Source organism: Tachyglossus aculeatus, chromosome 1 (genome assembly GCF_015852505.1).
Source record: "Tachyglossus aculeatus isolate mTacAcu1 chromosome 1, mTacAcu1.pri, whole genome shotgun sequence".
Lineage (NCBI taxonomy): Eukaryota > Metazoa > Chordata > Mammalia > Monotremata > Tachyglossidae > Tachyglossus > Tachyglossus aculeatus.
The window spans coordinates 69,135,990-69,150,700 of NC_052066.1; the positions used below are offsets into that span (position 1 = coordinate 69,135,990).

A 14,711-nucleotide genomic window follows, 5' to 3' on the forward strand; every position below is an offset into this window, starting at 1 on the left:
AAAGTCATATTGACAAATTGTAGCCATGATGAAATGAGCAAAGTTTTTTGCCCTTATCCTACTGAGAGTATCTATCAGGAAAGAATTTTGCGGCAGCAGTAAGGGGACTTTCACCTTAGCTCGTTGTGCGCTCCAAATCCTTGATTCTATCTTTGCGGTACAGTGCTTGGGGTACGCGTCTTGTCATTTTAACTGAAGAAATGTCTTTGAGGCCTAAGGTGTCCTCTGGAGATGGAGCTAAAGGATTCAAAGTAAGAAGTCATGGCCAGTGCATTACAGAGTCCAAACAGCAAGCCTTCCTGTGGCCAAAAAATATCTCCATAGTCCTGCTGGCCTAAGCTTGCAAGAAATTTGGTCAATTTAGGCAGGGAGTTAGGGGCAGGAGCAGAGGAAATGGACAGAAATGAGGAGGAGTTGAAACTTACAGTTTGGCCACCACTCTTGCCACCAAGAACCTCTACTGTGGTGATGGTGGTAGATGCTATTGATGCCTGCCAACTTGTTTGGTTTCATTGTCTTTCTCCCCCTTCTAGACTGTGAGCCCATTGTTGGGTAGGGATTATCTCTATCTGTTGCTGAGTTGTACTTTCCAAGTTCTTAGTACAGTGCTCTGCACACAGTAAGTGCTCAATAAATGTGATTGAATGAATTAAATGAATAATAGCAGAAGAAGGAAGAGCATGGGCCTGGGTGTCAGAGAACCTGGATTCTACTCCCAGCTTCGCTACTTGTCTGCCCTATGACCTTGGTAAAGTCACTTAACTTCTCTGTGCCTCAGTTACCTCATCTGCAAAATGGTGATTCAGTCCTGCTCTCCCTCCTACTTAGACTGTAAGCTGCCCAGTGTTGGGCCTGATGATGATGTTGTATTTACCCCAGGTCTTAGTACAGTGCTTGTCATATAGTAAATGCTTAACAAATACCATTATTATTATCATTATTATTAGTGGTAGAAGTAGCACTTATGTACATATATATAATTTATGTATGATTTTATATTAATGCCTGTCTCCTCCTTTAGACTGTGAGTTTGTTGTGGGCACAGAATGTGTCAATTTACTGTTCTATTGCACTCTCCCAAGTGGTTAGTACAATGCTTTGCAAACAGTAAGCACTCAGTAAATACAACTGAATGAATGAATGATTGCCCACTGAGTGTAATGAGCTGTTCTAAACCCTTTGAAGGATCAACAGGAGGAAGAGATATGTTCTGTGTCCACCAGGAGCTTACACTCTAACAGGGAGATCAACCTAAGCATGTTACCAATAGTGGCAGCAGAAAAGATTGTGGGATAGATAATTGAATGAATTTACATACACAAGTGCTGAAGAGTGGAACGAATACATAAGTGCTAAAGATGACTGATGAGATAGTAATAGTATTTGTAATTGCCTTTATCGAGCGTGTTCTAGATGCAATGCAGTCAATCAGTGGTATTTATTGAGTGGTAAGCACCTGGGAAATGGCATGGTGTAGTGGATAGAGCATGGGCTTGGGAATCAGAGGGTCATGGGTTCTAATCCCAGCTCTGCCACGTGTCTGCTGTGTGATTGTGGGCAAGTCACTTCACTTCTCTGTGCCTGTTACCTCATCTGTAAAATAGGGATTGAGACTGTGTGCCCCACATGGGACAGGAACTGTGTCCACCCCTATTGGCTTGTATCCACCCCAGCACTTAGTACAGTGCCTCACATATACTAATCGCCTGACAAATACCATAATTACTCTTGTTATTATCATTATTATTATTCTTTCATTCAGTTGTATTTCATTCAATCATATTTATTGAATGCTTACTGGGTGCAGAGCACTGTAGTAAGCAATTGGGAGAGTACAATACAACAATAAACAGGTACATTCCCTGCCCACAAAGAGTCTAGATTATTATTATTATTATTATTATTCATTCATTGATTCAATCGTATTTATTGAGTTCTTACTGTGTGCAGAGCACTGTACTAAGTGCTTGGAAAGTAAAATTCGGCAACTATATAGAGACAGTCCCTACCCAACAGTGGGCTCACAGTCTAGAAGGGGGAGACAGACAGCAAAACAGACCAAGTAGACAGGTGTCAATACCATCAAAATTAATAGAATTATATATATATATATATATATATGTATATACATCATTATTATAATACATCATTATATATATATACATCATTAATAAAATAGAGTAATAAATATGTTCAATCAATCAATCAATCAATCAATCGTATTTATTGAGTGCTTACTATGTGCAGAGCACTGTACTAAGCGCTTGGGAAGTACAAATTGGCATCACATAGAGACAGTCCCTACCCGATAGTGGGCTCACAGTCTAAAAGGGGGAGACAGAGAACAGAACCAAACATACCAACAAAATAAAATAAGTAGGATAGAAATGTACAAGTAAAATAAATAAATAAATAAATAAAATAAATAAATAAATAAATAGCTATACACAAGTGCTTTTGGGAGGGGAAGGGGGTATGGGAGAGGGCGGGAGTGGGGGCGATGGGGAGGGGAGGAGGAGAAGAGGCTAAAGGGGGGCTCAGTCTGGGAAGGCCTACTGGAGGAGGTGAGCTCTCAGTAGGGCTTTGAAGGGAGGAAGAGAGCTAGCTTGGAGGATGGGCAGAGGGAGGGCATTCCAGGCCAGAGGTGGGACATGGGCCAGGGGTCGACGGCAGGACAGGTGAGAACAAGGTACAGTGAGGAGGTTAGTGGCAGAGGAGTGGAGTGTGTGGTCTGGGCTGGAGAAGGAGAGAAGGGAGGTGAGGTTGGAGTGGGCAAGGTGATGGAGAGCTTTGAAGCCAATAGTGAGGAGTTTTGCTGCATGTGAAGGTTGACAGGCAACCACTGGAGGTTTTTGAGGAGGGTTGTTGCATGCCCAGAGCATAGAAAGATAATCCAGACAGCAGAGTGAAGTATAGACTGAAGCAAGGAGAGGCAGGAGGATGGGAGATCAGAAAGTAGGCCAATGCAGTAATCCATTAAGGATAGGATGAGAGATTGAACCAGCAAGGTAGCGGTTTGGATGGAGAGGAAAGGGCAGATCTTGGTGATGTTGTGGCGGTGAGACCGACAGGTTTTGGTGATGGATTGGATCTGTGGGGTGAACGAGAGAGCAGAGTCAACGATGACACCAAGGTTGAGGGCTTGTGAGACAGGAAGGATGGTAGTGCCGTCCACAGTGACGGGAAAGTCAAGGAAAGGACAGGGTTTGGGAGGGGAAATAAGGAGCTCAGTCTTGGACATGTATTATTATTATTAAAATAAGCAAGTGACATAATCCATGCCCACAACAAGTTTACACTCTAATGAAGGAGACAGACATATTTACAAAGAAATGAAAATCATTGGATAAATATAATGCATAAGTGCTGAGAATGTGTCAGTACAATGTGTATATAAGTTCTCCCCCCTTCTAGACTGTGAGCCCATTGTTGGATAGGGATTGTTTCTATCTGTTGCCGGATTGTACTTTCCAAGTGCTTAGTACAATGCTGTACACACAGTAAGCGCTCAATAAATATGATTGAATGAATGAATGAGTGCTAGACCAGTCCTTAGCCAATATGTATAAACCAAAGATCATTCATTCTTATGGAACAGTACTGAAATTGCTGGGGACAATACAGAATAGCCAAAATGAGGAACACTTTTCCCTCATATAACCCTCACCCCACTTTCCATCTTGAATCCTGAAATTTTAAGTGAGAGGATTCATAAGGTAAGCAGCGTGGCTCAGTGGAAAGAGCACGGGCTTTGGAGTCAGAGGTCAGGGGTTCAAATCCCGGCTCTGCCAATTGTCAGCTGTGTGACTTTGGGCAAGTCACTTAACTTCTCTGTGCCTCAGTTACCTCATCTGTAAAATGGGGATTAAGGTTGTGAGCCTCCCGTGGGACAACCTGATCACCTTGTAACCTCCCCAGCGCTTAGCACAGTCTTTGCACATAGTAAGTGCTTAATAAATGCCATCATTATTATTATAAAGACGCTAAGTTTTAAGTTTCATCTGGAACAGGGCTCCCCAGAGATCAGGCAGACTTCCATGGAGCATAGACTGTGTCATCCAGGTGTTCTGGCATATTGTCAATAATCCATAAATATCAAAGGATGTTGCAGTTTGGGGTTCTGGGAATTCAGCAAGGAAGGCTTGTTGGAGGAAGAGGGATTTGGGAAGGGCTTTGAGCCTGCGAGAGGGAGGTATGGGCTTGGGGAGCAGTGTACAGTCTTCTTCTGCCCCTTTGACTGAATTCCAACACTTCTACAGAGGCAAGAGCCGCCCACCAGCACTGCTTCACCCAGCGATTGGGCTAATAATAATAATAATAATAATTGTGGTATTTGTTAAGCACTATGTGCCAGGCACTGTACTAAGCGCTAGAGTAGATACAAGCAAATAGGGATGGACAGAGTCTCTGTCCAACGTGAGGCTCACAGTCTCAATCCCTATTTTACAGATGAGGTAACTGAGGCCCAGAGAAGTGAAGTGACTTGCCCCTGGTCACATAGCAGACAAGTGGCACGGCTGGGATTAGAACCCATGACCTTCTGACTTCCAGGCCCTTGCTGTCGCTTAGTTCAGTGCCTGGCACATAGTAAGTGCTTAACAAATGCCGTCATTATCATTATTATTATTATTATTACACCATGTTGGGTGCCTGCCACAGCCAACCAACACCAACATCATCTGAACTGCACTGGATTGTGAGCCCGATGTGGGACAACCTGATCACCTTGTAACCTCCCCAGTGTTTAGAACAGTGCTTTGCACATAGTAAGCGCTTAACAAATAACATTATTATTATTATTATCATTAACTGCACAGCCACAGGCCACAGCTTTGCCCAAACTGGCATTTTTAGGCCTAAAAAGCCATTTCCAAGCTGCTTGGTCCAGTGGAAATAGAATAGGCCTGGAAGTCAGAGGATTTGGATTCTAATCCCAGCTCCGCCACGTACCTGCTGTGTGATCTTGGACAAGTCACTTCACTTCTCTGAGCCACAATTACCTCACCTGTGAAATGGGGAATTCTTTTTAAAGGTATTTGTTAAGCACTTACTATATGCCACGCACTGTTCTAAGCACTGGGAGTGATAGAAGCTAATCAGGTTGAACCTAGTCCATGTCCCACATGGGACCCACAGTCTTAATCCCCATTTTACCTGTGAGGTAACCGAGGCACAGGGAAGTGACTTGTCCAAGGTCACAAAGGCAAGTGGCGGAGCCAAATTAGAACCCAGGTCCTCTGATTCCCGGGCCCTTGCTCTATCCATTAAATAATACTGCTTCTCATTCAATACCTGTTCTCCCTCCTACTTACTCTTTGAGCCCCATGTGCTACTCTGTTAGCCCGCTAAGAGAAGCAGCATGGTGTAATGGAATGAGCACAGGCTGAGAGTCAAAAGGTCATGGGTTCTAATTCTGGCTCCGCCACTTGTCTGCTGACCTTGGACAAGTCACTTCACTTCTCTGTGCCTCATTTACCTCATCTGTATAATGGGGATTGAGATTGTGAGCCCCACATGGGACAGGGACTGTGCCCAGTCCAATTTGCTTGTACCACCCCAGTGCTTAGTACAGTGCTTGGCATATTAGTAAGCACTTAAATACCACAAGTATTATTATTATTTCCAGCCTGACTGGAAACAGGCCATCCAAATTAACCAGAAACACGTAGCCTCAGCAGCAGCAGGAAGTAGGCAACAACAGTTGCTGCTGCTGCCTTTGCCCCCACAGTGATAAGGTTCTGCCTGTTACTAGAGTAGCCTGAACCCCTCCAAACCCAAGACGGAACCCCCAAAACTGCGACTCTCCCACCCACATCAAGCTGTTTGCTCTAGCCAGGTAAATCTGTTCTTCACATGACTCTCCCTCTTTCAGATTACTGCCCACGCCATTCTCCCTACCCACATTGTGCTCACCCTTTCTCTTCTAGAAACACATCCTTCCTTTCCTCCCAAACATCGAAAACATTTTTTCCTTTCCCCCTTCCCAGATTAACTACCTCTGGCTCTGGTTGCTCCAATTACTCTTCCTTAACAGCCAGGTACTTTACTTCTCTAATTATGTTTATGCCTTTTATGTTCTTTGTCTCCATCTCTTGTGCTTTACCACTATTGAAATATTTGTATACATAATTTATCTTGGCTCTTCATTAGAGAGTAAACTCCTTGGAAGCAGAGATTGTGTCTTATTATTTCTTAGAAATTTTCCACAGTGCCTCATGCAAATGTTCCACAAAAAAGGACACTTAAATTAATACTGATGAATGAATGAACTAATACATCCACAAGCGTTTTCTTTTCTTTGTTACAAACCCAAGGGCCATGTTTTCTTCCTAAAAGCATATGGGTAGAAACTGTAACTGAACAGTGGCTCAGGAAACCACCCTGATCCCCTAGTTTGTCTGGCTTCCTAGAACCTTGGATTGTCACCAAAGCACACCTGCAGTTTACACATGCTTCCCCCTCTGGGCTTCCTAGGCCCCTTTAGATGATAAGCAGGAAACACTGGAGTTCTAATGAAGTATATCATTATTATTAAATATATTTTGCTAGTAAATGCCTCCATTCCCCTCGTCTCCCTCCCCGCACCCCAAGCACACATTAGATACAAACAATATAATTTAGATCATGTATTCGGTGGCCATCTTTAGTTTTCAACAGTCTGGGCAGGATCCTTTGGAATGGTTTGATGCTTAAGAAAAAGGTGTTGCTACTGGGAATATGAGGACTGACTGGCCATGTCATTGTGACTAGGAGAAGGAAATTGTTCACTCAGTCATTCAGTTGTATTTATTGAATGTTGTGTGCAAAACACCGTACTGTTTGGGAGTGTACAACACAACAACAAAAAGATACGTTCCCTGCCCCCAACGAGCTCATAGTCTAGAGGGGAAACAGATATTAATATGCATATATAAATGAATTACAGATATATATATATATATATATACATATATATATGTGCTATGGGGCTGGAAGGGAGGGTGAATGAAGGGAGCAAGTCAGGGCAACGCAGAAAAGAGTGGGAAAAGAAGAGAGGAAGGTTTAGTCAGGAAGGATGCCCAATCCTTCATTAAGGCTTTGAAGTGATGAAGAGCAATTATCTGTCTGATATGAGGAGAAAAGATGTTCCAGGCCGGAGTCAAGATGTAGGCGAGAGGTTGGCAGCGAGATAGACGAGATTGAGACAACAAGAAGGTTAGCATTAGAGGAACTAAGTGTGCATGCTGGGTTGTAATAGGAGAGTAGTGAGCTGAAGTAAGAGGGGTCACGGGGATGGAGGGTTTTAAAGCCAATGGTGAGAAGTTTCTGTTTGATGTGGAAATGGACAGGCAACCACTGGAGGTTCTTGAGGAGTGTGGAAACATGTTCTGAACGTTTTTGAAGGAAAATGATCCGGGCAGCAGAGTGGGGAATGGACGGGAGTGGGAAGAGACAGGAGGCAGGGAGGTCAGCAAGGAGGCTGTTATAATAATCAAGGCGGGATAGGATAAGTGCTTGTATTAATGTAGCGGTTTGGATGGAGGGGAAGGAGTGGATTTTAGCGATGATGTGAATTGGGGGTTGGAGTGTTGGGGAGAACTTTAAACCTGAAAATCCTGAACTTTGGAGAATGGTGCCACATGGCCTAGTGGAAAGAGCACAGTTCTAGAAGTTAGAAGACTTGGGTTCTAATCCTAGACTCTGGTACTTGCCTATCTTGTGACCTTGAGCAAGTCATTTAATTCCACTGTGCTTCAGTTTCTCTGTCTGTAAAATGTGGATAAAACACCTGTACTCCCTCCTTCTTAGCCTGTGAGCCCCATGTGGGACAGGAACTGTTTGATCTGATTGTACTGTATTCATTCAATCATATTTATTAAGTCCTTACTGTGTGCAGAGCACTGTACTAAGCACTCTACCCCAGCACTTAGTACAGTGTTTTTGGTACATAGTAGGCACTAAGTCAATATCAATCAAAATTATTGAGAGCTTACTAAGTGCAGAACACTGTAATAATAATAATTATATCATTTGTTAAGCACTTACTATGTGCCAAGCACTGTTCTGAGCGCTGGGGTAGATATAGGGTAATCAGGTTGTCCCACGTGGGGCTCACACTTTTAATCCCCATTTTATAGATGAGACAACTGAGGCACAGAGAAGTGACTTGCTTAAGGTCACACAGCAGACAGGTGGTGGAGCCGAGATTAGAACCCATGTCCTCTGACTCCCAAGCCCGTGCTCTTTCCACTAAGCAATGCTCCTTCTCCACTGAGCAGTTGGGAGAGTGAGGTATAACAGAATTGGTAAACACATTCCCTGCCCATAACGAGGTTACTCAATTCTTCTTCTTCTTCTTCTTCTTCTTCTTCTTCTTCTTCTTCTTCTTCTTCTTCTTCTTCTTCTTCTTCTTCTTCTTCTTCCTCTTCCTCTTCTTCTTCTTCTTCTTCTTCTTCTTCTTCTTCTTCTTTTCTTCTTTCTTCTTCTTTCTTCTTCCTTCTTCTTTCTTCTTCTTCTTCTTCTTCTTCTTCTTCTTCTCCTCCTCCTCCTTCTCTCCTTGTTGGCAGAGACTAGGCTATGCAAAAAGTGGACATACTAGAGAATAAGGATCAGAGATGGGAGGAAAAGTGTAAGATAGGAAAAGTGAAAACAGTAATGCTTTGATAGAGCTAGGTGGATTGGTGAAGGATGAGATAAAGGTAAAGGGGAGAAGATAGAGGTAGAGTTGGGAAGATGGATAGAGGGCTTGTTGCTGGGGGAACTGGATGAACTAGAAAGGGAGCAGTATCGAGAAAAAGTTGATTCATCAGAGAAAGCTCTTTACTCAGAGTAAATTTACAGGGCAACGGTGGACCAAGAAGTTGAAAATAATAATTGTGGTGTTTGTAAAGCATTTTCAATAATAATGATGGTATTTGTTAAGCGCTTACCGTGTGCCAAGCACTGTTCTAAGCACCGGGGTGATCAGGTTGTCCCACGTGGGGCTCACAGTCTTAATCCCCATTTTACGATGAGGGAACTGAGGCTCAGAGAAGTTAAGTGACTTGCCCAAAGTCACACAGCTGACAAGTGAAGCAGCGTGGCTCAGTGGAAAGAGCCTGGGCTTAGGAGTCAGAAGTCATGGGTTCAAATTCCAGCTCCACTGCTTGGGGTAGATACAAGATAATCAAGCTGAGCCCAGTCTCTGTCCCCAACCTGGGCTCACAGTCTGAGGAGGATTTATTCCCCATTTTACAGATGAGGTAACAAGGCATAAAGAAGTGAAGTGACTTGCCCAAGGTCATACAGCTGGAAAGTGGCAGAGCACGGATTAGAATCCTGGTCCCTCTGACTTTCAGGCCCGCGTTCTTTCCAGAATCAAGGAGGCCAACATATTCTTGAAGAGGCTGTGCGGCAATGTGGTATCAAGCTGCAAACCTAACTAAAAGTCTACAAATCTGTAGTGTTCTCCATATCTAGAAGCATATCGGAGAAGCAGCGTGGCTCAGTGGAAAGAGCACGGGCTTGGGAGTCAGAGGTCGTGGGTTCTAATCCCAACTCTGCCACTTATTGGCTGTGTGACTTTGGGCAAGTCACTTAACTTCTCTGTGCCCCAGTTACCTCATCTGTAAAATGGGGATTAAGATTGTAAACCCCATGTGGGACAACCTGATCACCTTGTATCCCCCCAGCGCTTAGAACAGTGCTTTGCACATAGTAAGCGCTTAACAAATACCATCATTATTATTATTATCTGCAGCTGAGACCTGGACTCCCTGAAGATGCCACCATATCCAACTCCTTGAGCAGTTCCATCAGCGTCACTTTACAGGGCATCCTCAACATTAGATGGCAGGAAAGGATTGCAAACAACCAAGTCCTAGAACAGTCAACCTCCTAATACAGAAGCTGGGCTTACTTCAACACAAATGCTTTGGGTGACCCTTGGGATACCCAAGCAACAGCCAAGTCTTATAATAAAGTCAGTATCCCAATGAAGAAGCTGGGCTCACCACAGGACAGTTGCTTCGGGTGACCTATGGTATACCCAAGCAACAACAAGGTATTCGGACAAAGTCAGTCTCCTAATTCAGAAGCTTGGGCTCACCTCAACACAGATGCTTTGGGTGACCCTTGGGATACCCAACCAGCTGCTTTAGGATGAACTGTAATTGGGAAACTAAAGCAAAGATACGGAGTAAACGATCTAAGGGTACTGTAAAAAACAAAACGTCAACATCCCAGCTTTAGGTTGGAGTCAACTGCTGAAGATAGACGAGCATGGTATGCTGTAATCATCATCATCATCATCAATCGTATTTATTGAGCACTTACTATGTGCAGAGCACTGTACTAAGCGCTTGGGAAGTACAAATTGGCAACATATAAAGACAGTCCCTACCCAGCAGTGGGCTCACAGTCTAAAAGGGGGAGACAGAGAACAAAACCAAACATACTAACAAAATAAAATAAATAGAATAGATATGTACAAATAAAATAAATAAATAAATAAATAGAGTAAAAATATGTACAAACATATGTACATATATACAGGTGCTGTGGGGAAGGGAAGGAGGTAAGATGGGGGGGATGGAGAGGGGGACGAGGGGGAGAGGAAGGAAGGGGCTCAGTCTGGGAAGGCCTCCTGGAGGAGGTGAGCTCTCAGCAGGGCCTTGAAGGGAGGAAGAGAGCTAGCTTGGCAGATGGGCAGAGGCAGGGCATTCCAGGCCCGGGGGATGACGTGGGCCGGGGGTCGATGGCGGGACAGGCGAGAGCGAGGTACGGTGACGAGATAAGTGGTGGAAGAGCGGAGGGTGCGGGCTGGGCTGTAGAAGGAGAGAAGGGAGGTGAGGTAGGAGGGGGCGAGGTGATGGACAGCCTTGAAGCCTGGAAATCTGGAAGTAAATCTGGAAAGGAGTGGATCTTTGGGAGCAGAGGTCCTGTAAGGATTGTGAAATAGGATGACAGAGAGGGAAAGAGAGCTCTGAGAGGTGCAGGTAAGCATGGTAGCACAACCAAGAAGGAAGGAACAGTTCAGAGGATATTTTGAAGGAATAACTGGCAAAATCTGGGCACATAATGAACATCGGGAACGAAGGGCATTGAACGTTAGAAGAAAATCCCTCGTGTCCTTGCCAACGGGACAGCTGAGCTGAAGGCAGAGCTGTTTAGTGCAGATGGCTAAGAAGTCATTAGGGCGATTGAGATTTTCTTGGGTGAAGAGGGAGATAAGTAGACTCATCTAGGCTCAGTTGGAAATATGGGGAGAGAGCCTCTCAGGAGGATGGGGTTGGAGAAGGCAAGCAACCAGTCGAGAATAATTCCTCTAAATTGAGATCAGAGACGATTCACAGAAGCAATTAATGTTGGCCTTAAAAACGAGCAGGGAGATGTGGGGTAGGTCCTGGTGCTCACCTCCTCCAGGAGGCCTTCCCAGACTGAGCCCCCCTTTTCCTCTTCTCCTCCCCATTCTCCCCGCCCTACCTCCTTCCCCTCCCCAAAGCACCTGTATATATACTTGTACAGATTTATTACTCTATTTTACTTGTACGTATTTACTATTCTATTTATTTTGTTAATGATGTGCATTTAGCTTTAATTCTGTTTGTTCTGGTGACTTGACACCTGTCCACATGTTTTGTTTTGTTGTCTGTCTCCCCCTTCTAGACTGTGAGCCCGTTGTTGGGTAGGGACCGTCTGTATAGGTCGCCAACTTGTACTTCCCAAGCGCTTAGTACAGTGCTCTGCACACAGTAAGTGCTCAATAAATACGATTGAATGAATGAATGAACCAAGGTCAGCCTTTGTGTGCACATCAAGTAGCCAGGATTGTAGGTCCTGCAGTTCCCTTTTCAGGCATTGGGAATATTTCACCATCAACTGTGAGCACAGAGGATAACTATACATGAACCAAAAACAAACAATGGGTGAGAAGGTTTGAGGGAGACATTCTGCCTTGTCCTAGGGCACGGGCAGGAACTAGATTTATAGCTCTTCAGTGATATACAATGATTTATTCCTGTTTTTGTTTTTCAGTTGGGTCAACAAAGGGACACTCATTTTGCACGCTCATTTCGCTCTAAGGAAATGAGGAATTGTCCAGCAGCTAATGATACAGCACATTAGCTGTGTTAACAGCCTTCCAGTGGGGAAAAAATATGTTTTAATAAAAAGTGTTCTCCTCCTAATAGGCAGTTAATAATTCCCTGGTGATCCTAAAGTCGGGGGAATTTGTAAACAAAGTCATTGGCTCTGCAGATGGAAAGGTCAGATCCATCATAAGCAATAAATTTCCAGCCTTCTTAGACAGACCTTCAGTAAACTCTGGGCTCCCCCAGCTAATGGGTACAGTTTATTCATTCATTCATTCATTCATTCATTCATTCATTCGCTCAATCATTTTTATTGAGTGCTTACTGTGTGCAGAGCACTTTACTAAGTGCTTGGGAGAGACAGTTCTGATCCCTCCAGTTGCTCTGAACAGGTCTTCTCTTAAATACAAAGGAAATCCTAATTGCCAAGCATAGGAACTTGTTTTTTAGGGAGCTTTTTTTTTTGTTCTTGTTGTTTTTAAGTCACTTGGCCTCTCTGTGCTTCATTGCATGGCATAGTGGATAGAGCACAGACTTGGGAGTCAGAAGGTCATGGGTTCTAATCCTGGCTCTGCCACTTTTCTGCTGTGTGGCCTTGGACAAGTCATTTCACTTCTCTGTGCCTCACTTACCTCAACTGGAAAATGGGGATTGAGACTGTGAGCCCCACGTGGGACAGGGACTAAGTCCAACTCAACTTGCTTGTATCCACCCCAGTGCTTAGTGCAGTGCCTGGCACATAGTAAGTGCTTAATAAATACCACAATTATTATTATTATTATTACATCATCTGTAAAATGGAGATTAAAAGTCCATTCTCCCTCCCCCTTAGACTGTGAGCCCCACATGGCACAGGGACCATGTCAGATCTTTTTTTTAATGGTATTTGTAGGTGCTTACTATATGCCAGGCACTATACTAAGTATAGTGCCCTGTATATATGTATATATATTTGTACATATTTATTACTCTATTATTTATTTATTTTACTTGTACATATCTATTCTATTTATTTTATTTTGTTAGTATGTTTGGTTTTGTTCTCTGTCTCCCCCTTTTAGACTGTGAGCCCACTGTTGGGTAGGGACTGCTTCTATATGTTTCCAACTTGTACTTCCCAAGCACTTAGTACAGTGCTCTGCACACAGTAAGCGCTCAATAAATATGATTGATGATGATGATACAAACTTATCAGATTGGACACAGTCCCTGTCCCATATGGGGTTCACAGTCTTAATCCCCATTTTACAGATGAGGTAACTGAGGCACAGAGAATTGAAGTGACATTGTTTGCACACAGAAAGCGCTCAATAGATAAGACTGAATGAATGAAAAGTATCTGCCTTTCCTCTCCCATCCATACGTTCTCAAAGCCAAGAACCCGAAAACGGCTTTCTAGGGAAACTCACTTGTAGCTCACTTAATAATAATTTTGATACTTGTTAAGTGCTTACTATGTGCCAAGCACTGTTCATTCATTCATTCATTCATTCATATTTATTGAGCGCTTACTGTGTGCAGAGCACTGTACTAAACGCTTGGGAAGTACAAGTTGGCAACATATAGAGACGGTCCGTACCCAACAGTGGGCTCACAGTCTAGTTCTAGGCTCTGAGCACTGTTCTAAGCACTGAGCATGCCTTTTCATCCTGCAAAGGAAACAAATGCCCCCTGGGGAGCTAGGCCCCAATGTGCTGGATGGCCCCCTTGAAATGTGGGCAGAACATTAGGCATTGTCTCTGGCTCTTACTTTGTCAGAGCAATAATAAAAATAATAATAATAGTATTTGTGCTTACTAAGTGCTTACTATTTACTGATTTATATTCATTCAATCATATTTATTGAGCCCTTACTGCATGCAGAGCATTGTACTAAGCACTTGGAAAGTACAATTCAGCAACAGAGACATTCCCCACCCAACAACGGGCTATATGTGCCAAGCACTGTACTAAGCTCTGGGGCTTATAGATAGTATTTAGACTGTGAGTCCCTTGTGAGTCAGGGATTGTGTCCAACTGGATTATCTTGTATCTACCACACCATTTAGTACAGTGCCTGGCACATAGTGAGTGCCTAACATGTACCATTTTTTTTAAAAAAAGATAGATTGGACATAGTCCCTGTCCAAAGGGTTCATAGTCTAATTGCTATGTACTGCGACTCCTCGGAGTTGACTGTCACTTCAGTAAACAGATTAGTCTTCTTATGGAAATACACTTTTTATTTGCCCATATAGACACCTACCTCAATAGGGAGGAATCTCTTCCCTAATGGCCACCTCTTCCCTTGTGTGCTGAACTAGAAGATTCTATAAAAGGCTAAACCTCACTCTTTCCTCTGGGAAGTCCCAAAAAAAAAATCCTCCCCCCTCTGTTGCACACTGGCCTCTGGACAGACACTCCTGCAGACTCCAAAACCTTAAGGTGCATCTGACATTCCCACCCCCTGAGGTGATTTATTTCAAAATGCCAAAAGTATCCTTGGGAGAACTGTAGAGAAGGCCTGAAGGGAACTTCGGTGCTATTGATGCCTATCTACTTGTTTTGTTTTGTTGTCTGTCTCCCCCTTCTAGAGTGTGAGCCCATTGTTGGGTAGAGATTGTCTCTATCTGTTGCCGAATTGTACTTTCCAAGCACTTAGTACACTGCTCTGCACACAGT

General features: G+C 43.7%; 1 protein-coding gene across 2 annotated transcripts in view; it reads left to right on the forward strand.

Annotated features, from left to right (window-relative positions):
• DIS3L2 (DIS3 like 3'-5' exoribonuclease 2) overlaps positions 1–14,711 on the forward strand; it is a 566,950-nt gene that overhangs the window by 473,839 nt on the left and 78,400 nt on the right. The window lies entirely within an intron of this gene.